Raw genomic sequence first — 7,959 nt, 5'->3', positions numbered from 1 at the left:
CAGCGACACCCGCGGCAGAGACTGTCCCCTCCCAGCGCTGAGCAGCCCCAGGCCTGTGCCCAGGGGAGGGTCTAAAGGGCATCACCTGCTTGCCCCCTGCCAACCCCTCAGTTCCCAGCTCCAGGCCTGTCAGATGGGGGAGGGGAGAGGGGCAGAGAAGGGGGTGAGGGGAATTGGATGCTGGGCTGCAGGGCAGTGTAGGGAGTGTGTGGGTTGGGTGGAGGCAGCATCAGAGGTGGATGCTGAAGGTGGGGGTGAGGATGGAGCTGCAGTGGCAGGAAGGGAAGAGCCCAGCTGACATGAAGAAGACTCTGGGGGGGATGTAAGCAGGGGGGAGGGGAGACGCCCAAGGAGGAAAAGCCCCTGGCAGAAATGATGGGGAGGGGAGCCAAGTGAGTGCAACGGGGCCAGTGAGCGAGGGGAAGGTCCCGGCATTTCCTGTCCTGAGGGAGTCTCTGCCCATGGCAGGGGGTGAAACAGCCACAGGGGGCCGCGCGGGGGCAGGGGTGGGAGCGCTGGGGCCCTGCTGTACGGGCTGCTCTGCGCTGCAGCCTCAGCCTGTGGGGGGAGCTGGTCCCAGCGTCAAGGGGGGAGAGGGGGGAGAGAGCTGGGGGCGGGGATTCGGTAGCTGGGCCAGTGGAAAGGCGGTGAGAGCCCAGCTCCAGGGCTGTGTGAGCGAGGGGCCAGGCTGGGTGAGGTGGGACTTAATCATGGGAAGGAGCCCAGGCAGCTTTTCCTGTCTCCCTATGTGTTTGCCCCACCGCGGTGCAGTGCGACAAAGAGCTCCCGGCACATGGTGATCCCACTAGGAAATACGAACAGACAGCTCGTGTCTTCTGCTGCCCCATCACATGTTGCTGCCCCTGTCACCTTTCTCCATCCCCTGGCCCAGGGGTAGCAGATGGTGACGGATGGGGATCAGTCACTCCTGTCAGAATATACTACCCCTGTGAAATCTCAATGTAAAATTTGGAGAGGAAAAAGAGAGATTGTTCTAATTTAGAAAATGTTATTACTGTAACAATGTGTCAATATGTTAATTTACATTTCAACAACATGCCTCTAAGCAGATTTTTGGAAATGGAATTAAAATTTATTTTTTGTCTTCACTCACATGTACATTGAAATTTAACTTCTCTAAATGGCGTCATTGGTATTTAACAGTGTCATTTCAAGAAATGCAAAATATTTATCCTAACAAAATAATCAAAGAACTGTCAGAGAGGGTTGTTCAATTTCATGTGCATCATAATGACCATGTGTTATAAACATCCCAGATGGACGTGTTGTGCAGCTGCTCTCTCTCGCTCTACTTATTGTCTTCACTGGTTCGTCTTCGAGTGCTCACTCATGTCCATTCCACTATAGGTGTGTGCACGCCTCCGTGCACGGTTACCCGGAACATTTTTTCCCCTTTGCAGATCCCGTAGGGCCGGCTCTGGCGCCCCCTAAAGCCCCGTGCACATGCCGCGGTATATGAGGCGCTGCCAGCCCTACGCCCCTTCTTTCCGCCTGTGACGGTTGCTGGAACTAGCCTTGCTCACAGCAAGTACTATTCCCCTTCTTTGGACTTGTTCCTTCTCTGAGTTTAGTTTTAGTTAGTTAAGTGGTGTTAAGTGTAGTTAGAGATAAGGCAGTCCCTGCTGGGACGTCACACAGTGGGGCCGTGCCCCAGTTGCCAGGATTCAAGTCATGTGCCTCCTGCGGGAAGGCTTTCCTGCTCAGTGACCCCCACAACTGCTGCCTTAAGTGCCTGGGGAAGCCCACAGAAAGGACAAGTGCAAAATCTGCAAGGCTTTCAAACCGAGGACTCAAAAGGACCGAGAAATCCAGTTGAAAGCCGTGCTGATGGAGGCAGTGCTCCGCCCGGTGTCCAAGCCAACCCGCTCCGCCTTGGTACCGAGTGCATTATTGGTACAGAGTGCACCATCAGCACCACCCGCAACTTGGCACCATGCAACTTCACCGGTACCGAAGAAGATGAGGAAGCAGCGCACGGAGCACAGACACTCCCCTGCACCGTCAGTACGGGCAGGTCGAGTGTGGAGATGCACCGACATCGGCTCATCAAGACTCTTTCTCCGGTGCCTGCATCTCCTGTTAGGGGGCTTTCCCTGACTCCTGGGAGTGGGAGAGTGCCCCTGCCGACACCGTCGACACTGGAGGCTTTTCAGGTGGCAAGAGCCGTGTTGGCCTTGCCTATGTGGCCTCCGCCCCGCCCTCCGCCGAGGGAGAAGGGGCCAGTGTCACAGGGGAAACCCGCGTTGGGTCCCCCTGAAAGGTGGAGGAGATCCCCGGTACAGGGAGGAAGATCTCCCACCAGACAGTCACCTAGGGCAGAGCAGAGCCGCTCCCCTAGTAGTCGCTCCAGGTCAGTGTCGTTGAGCCAACCTGCACCGACACTTGACGTGGAGTCTCCCTCTCGGCACCGATGTTGATCCCCGGCACCGGAGGCAGCGCAAGCCAAGAGGTGGCACCGGTTAAGGTCTGCCAGGCGGTGCTCGGACAGCTCCCGTTCCCGCTCTCCGGCACCGAGGAGTTCACCCGCACCAAGACAGCGCAGAACCCAGTCACCGGAGTCTGGCTCGGTACTAAGGAGTTTGGGATGGTGCCGACCTCAGTCACTGAAGGCTTCTACAGAGCCGCAAGGCAAGCAGCGTCAAAAATCGTCAGTATCGAGACGATGCTCCAGTACCACCAACTCTTCGGAGCGCAACCCCACTCATTGGCACCGGTTGCAGTGATGGAGGCAGTCCTCATCGTCCTCCAGGTCAGAGGCGTTGAGGGGGCAGTCCCCGGCACAGAAGGGTGCCTGTGACTGGGGACAGACACGGTACCGCAGGTCTAGGGCCTCTGACTCCGATGATGCCTCAGGGTCTCTCAGGGGGGACACTCGGGTGAGTCAATGCCCCCACCCTGGTCCCAGGGACAATGGCCACAAGAATGGCCTTTAGGGCCCCCATGGATTCTCCAGGTGGGACATGGGCCCCAATCCATTAAATCGTCAGGGGTGCAGTCCGTGACTCCTGTACAGGAGAAGGCCCATCGGCATCACTCCTTGGATGAGGAGTCGGACCCCCAGGAGGGAACTGCAGCAGGTACAACCTTTTTCCAGGAGGGGGCACACCCCAGGCTGCACCACTATAATCCTCTTCCTCCTCACCTGACGAGGCAGTCTACCCAGGACCACTCTGCACCACTGAATGATTTCAGGGCACACCAGGAGCTGCTCAAGCGGGTTGCCTCCAACTTGGGGCTGGAGGTGGAGGACCTAAAAGAGGCCACAGATAGCCTCTTTAATGTGCTGGCGGCAGCTGCCCCAGCTCAAGTGGCCCACCCTGTCCACGAAGGGGTCCTTAAGATTGTGCAGGCCCTGTGGCAAACCCTTCCTCGGTTGCCCCAACGTCAAAGGCAGCTGAGAAGAAATATTACGTCTGGCCAAGGGGTTTGAGTATTTGTTCACCATCCCGCCCCGGGTACCCTGATAGTAAACGCTGCGAACCAGTGGGATAGGCAGGGTCAGCCAGGGTTGACTTCCAAGAATAAGGACAACAAGAAGCTGGACTTGTTTGGGAGAAAGATTTATTCAACGGCAAGCCTTCAGTTTCGGATTGCCAACCAGCAGGCTCTCCTGGGCAGGTATAATTTCAACCTGTGGGACTCTGACGATTCGCTGAGGCCCTGCCCCAGGACCAGGCCGCAGACTTTAACACTATCGTGGAGGAGGTAACCGCGATAGCTAGAGCAGCGCTCCAGTGGCATGGGATGCTGCTGACTCGGCAGGCAGGGCTATAGCCTCCGCCATTTGTATGCGAAGGTGCTCGTGGCTGCAATCCTCGGGCCTGTTCCAGGAGGTGCAACAGTCTATCCAGGACCTCCCCTTTGATGGGTCGGCCTTATTCTCGGACCAGACTGATGAGAAGTTGCATGGTCCGAAGGACTCCAGGGCCACGCTTCGCTCCCTGGGCCTTTACATGCCCCAGTTTTCTAGGCGTCAGTCATGCCCCCAGGCACAGCAGCAGCCAAGGTCTCAGCCCAGGCCTCTCCAAACCTATAGACAATGGGATAGAAATAGGGTGTTTAGACGAACGAATCAGCCCCCTAGCTCATCCTCAGCTCTCCAGCAAGGGCCCCCCAGGAGGTCGGTCAACCAGAGGAGGTAGTTTTGACGGTGCGCCCGAGGGTGGTGCCCCAACTGCTTTCCTGGATCCATCCCAGCCCTTCCTGAACAGGCTAAGACCTTCTACCCAGAATGGGCCAAAATCACTTCGGACTGTTGGGTCCTTGGGGGGGCTATGCCCTGCATTTTACGTCTACCCCCCCCCCAACAACCCTCCCCCTCCATCCCTCTTCAGGGACCCCTCTCACGAGCAACTCCTCTCACAGGAGGTGGACACCCTCCTCAACCTGGGAGCAGTGGAAATGGTCCCTCAAGGCAGAAGGGGGAAGGGGTTCTATTCGAGGTACTTCCTCATCCCCAAGGCGAAGCGGGGTCTGAGACCCATATTAGACCTGTGTCATCTAAACAAATATGTCAAAAGACTCAAATTTCACATGATCTCCCTAGCTTCCATAATCCCTTCCCTGGATCCAGGAGACTGGTATGCCGCCCTCGACCTCAAGGACGCATACTTTCATGTGTCTATCCTCCCCAGCCACAGGCAATTTCTCCACTTCATGGTGGCTGGCTCCCACTACCAGTTTACAGCCCTGCCCTTTGGCCTATCTTCGGCTCCTAGGGTATTCACCAAGTGCATGGCAGTAGTGGCTGCCCTCCTAAGATGAAAAGGTGTGCAAATTTTTCCTTACCTGCATGATTGGTTGATCAGGGGCAGGTCCAGGTCCTAAGTGCAGGACAGCATGACCCTCACTTGCTCCATGTGAGGCAGGCTGGGACTGCCCTCACTTGCTCCATGTGCAACGCAGGCTGGGACTTCTGCTCTTCCTGCCTCAGCCATACTTTGAGGCAGAAGTCCCGTTGCTCGGCCACGGCTTGACATTAGGGCAGCCAGCCAACCCATACAGTGCAAACCTGATACCTGAATAGAAACCTTACCTGCTTCTCGATCAGCACTTGCCTCACACACCTTATGAGTCACTGCCTCCCACTGCGGGACTTTCCCACCTATCAGATAACAGTGCAGCCCTAGCACTGCCCTATGCGGCACAGGACTACCCTATGCGCTTTTGCTCCACCTGAATCGTAACCTATAAAGAAACCTGCACTGGGACCGGCATGCTGAGAGCCTCATCGATATCAACCAGCCTGATCAACTGGTCCGACTCTCCCGCTCCCGTATCCCCCCCTCCGAGCGCGAATCGATTGCTGGCTGAATCCGCATCTGCTGCTTCCTCCTTGCCCGGGTGAAGTAAGTAGCAACGAAATGAACTTGTTGGAACCTCACACACCTTATGAATCCTTCTGTGCTTCCTCCTTGCCCGGGTGAAGTAAACTTGTTGGAACCTCAGTGCAGCTAGCCTGTTTGTTCCCCTGTTTCCCTCCCCCACTCGTTTGTCCCTTTCCCTCGTGTCTAGTAAATAAACTTGTGTTGTACCCTACCTTGTCAAGTCTGCTTATGAAGTGCAGGACAGCATGACCCTCACTTGCTCCATGTGCCGCAGGCTGGGACTGCTCATAAATGAACAGAAGTCCACATTAACCCCAGTGCAACAAATAGAGTTAATTGGGGCTACCCTGGACACTTCCCAGGCCATACTTCGAGGTGATGGTCTCTATCATCTCCCAGCTGCACCATGCCCCACGACAACAGCCAGGCACTGCCTACAGCTGTTAGGCCACATGGCGCCTGCACGTATGTAGTGAGACTCGCTCGCCTGAGACTCAGACCACTTCAGGCTTGGTTAGCCTCGGTATATGTTCTGAGCAGACACCCACTGGACCGGGTGGTCAGTTCCCCCACCAATCCTAGCCTCCCTAGACTGGTGGCGGACTTCCCGGGCAGTGCTGAAGGGCGTTCCATTCGAGGAACTAGTCCCGTCAGTCACCCTAATTTCTGACGCTTCGGATGTAGGTTGGGGGGCCCACATCAGCGCCAACCTAGGCACTCAGGGGGTCTGGTCAAGGGAGGAGAGGCACCTGCACATCAGTGTGAAGGAGCTGAGGGCCATCCGCCTAGCGTGCAAGGTGTTCCTCCAATTCCTGACAGGCAGGGTGGTGCAGGTGCTGACGGACAGCACTCAACCAGGGCTCAAGCCTCGTCTACAGCCTTCCTGGAGAGAGTGCCCTGCAGGACATCTGCAAAGCTGCCACCTGGTCATGGGTGCACACCTTCACGTCCCACTAGCCATCGTCCAGTAGGTGAGAGAGGATGTGGGATTTGGCAGAGCTGTGCTGAGGGCAGCTCACCGGTAACTCCGACCCACCTCCAAAGGCATTGCTTGTTAGTCACCTGTATTGGAATGGAGATGAGCAAGCACTCAAAGACAAAAACAAGGTTGCTTACCAGTAACTGCTGTTCTTCGAGATGTGTTGCTCATGTCCATTCCACACCCACCCCCCGTCCCCGCTGCCGGAGTTGGCAGAAAGAAGGGACTGAGGGGGCGTAAGGCCTGCAGAGCCTCATATACTGCAGCATGTGCACGGGGCTCCAGGGGGTGCCGGAGCCGGCCCTACACGATCTCCTAAGGGGAAAAAAGTTCCGGGTCACTGTGCACAGAGGCATGCACACACCTATAGTGAATGGACATGAACACACATCTCGAAGAACAGCAGTTACTGGTAAGTAACCTTGTTTTTCATGTGCCCAAAATCAGTGGTTCACCATATGCAGATGCTCTGTGAACGCAAACAATAATCCGGCATTGTTTGTTTGCATGGCACATAGCATGTCAGGCTCCTGGCGTTCCAGTTCCCATTGGGCGGTCATGATATACTGCGCGACCAGCCGCGCTGTGTTCAGAACATTGACAGCAACAGTGGAGAGCAGTGCAGGATCCATCCTTTTAGCTAGAGATGGCGGGCGCTCAGGAAACGGGGGCCGTTGAAAAATGCCGCGAAACGCAGTCAGAAACCCACAGAACGACGGGATGGAAATCACTGCGTCATGGGACGTTTAGCCTGTACCCGTGATGCACTGTGGCCCAAACATCTTCCCACAACTGCTAGCGGCACAAAGTGTCGAGTTGCAGAGTGGGATAGATTCCCACAGCGCACTGCTCTCACTGTCGATGCTAGCGCTCTGGGTGTGGATGCATTTCGGCGACACAGTGAGTGCAGTGCTGTGTGTTCGGGTGCGAGCACTGTAATGACAGTGCATTTTGATCACCGCTGTAACTTGCATCCACAAAATTTTCTAGTGTAGATAGGGCCAAAGTATTCGAGGATGTATTTCATCAGGCCCTGCAGACTTGAAGACATCTAACTTGTTGAAGTAATTATTAACTTGTTCTTTTCCAGTTTTAGAATCACATCCTACCCCTTTTACACTGATGTTCACTAAGGCCTTGTCTACACTAGCACCCATGCCAGCAAAACTTTTGTCGCCCAGGCTGTGAAAAAAACACCCCAGGCGACGTAAGTCCCGCCGGCATAAGCGCCTGTGTGGACAGCGCTATGTCAGTGGGAGATGCTCTGCTGCCGACATAGTTACCACTGCTCATTCAGGTGGTTTTATTTGGCGGTGGCTCTGCAGATCTGAGCTGCCACAGGCAGCGAGGACCCTGGACCTCCAAGCCACCAGCCCCAGAGGTTTCAGCTGCCATGAGCGATGAGGGCCCCAAAGCTCTGAGCTGCCATCCCCAGAGCCATGAGCTGTTGTGGGTGGCAGGGGCCCCAGAACTGTCAGCTGCTGCTGCTGTGGTGGCTGCTGGAGTTCCTTCCTCCCACTTCTTCCCCAGGGATCAAGCTTCAGTCATCCCCCATCATCCTCCTCCCAATATTTTTAGTAAAAGTCACAGACAGGTCACGGGCTGCCGTGAATTCTTGTTTACTGCCCACAA

This window comes from Emydura macquarii, unplaced genomic scaffold, assembly GCF_026122565.2.
Source record: "Emydura macquarii macquarii isolate MOO-44397 ecotype Brisbane River unplaced genomic scaffold, CSIRO-AGI_Emac_v2 contig_462, whole genome shotgun sequence".
In the NCBI taxonomy this organism is placed as follows: Eukaryota; Metazoa; Chordata; order Testudines; family Chelidae; genus Emydura; species Emydura macquarii.
This window is presented reverse-complemented; position numbering follows the sequence as displayed.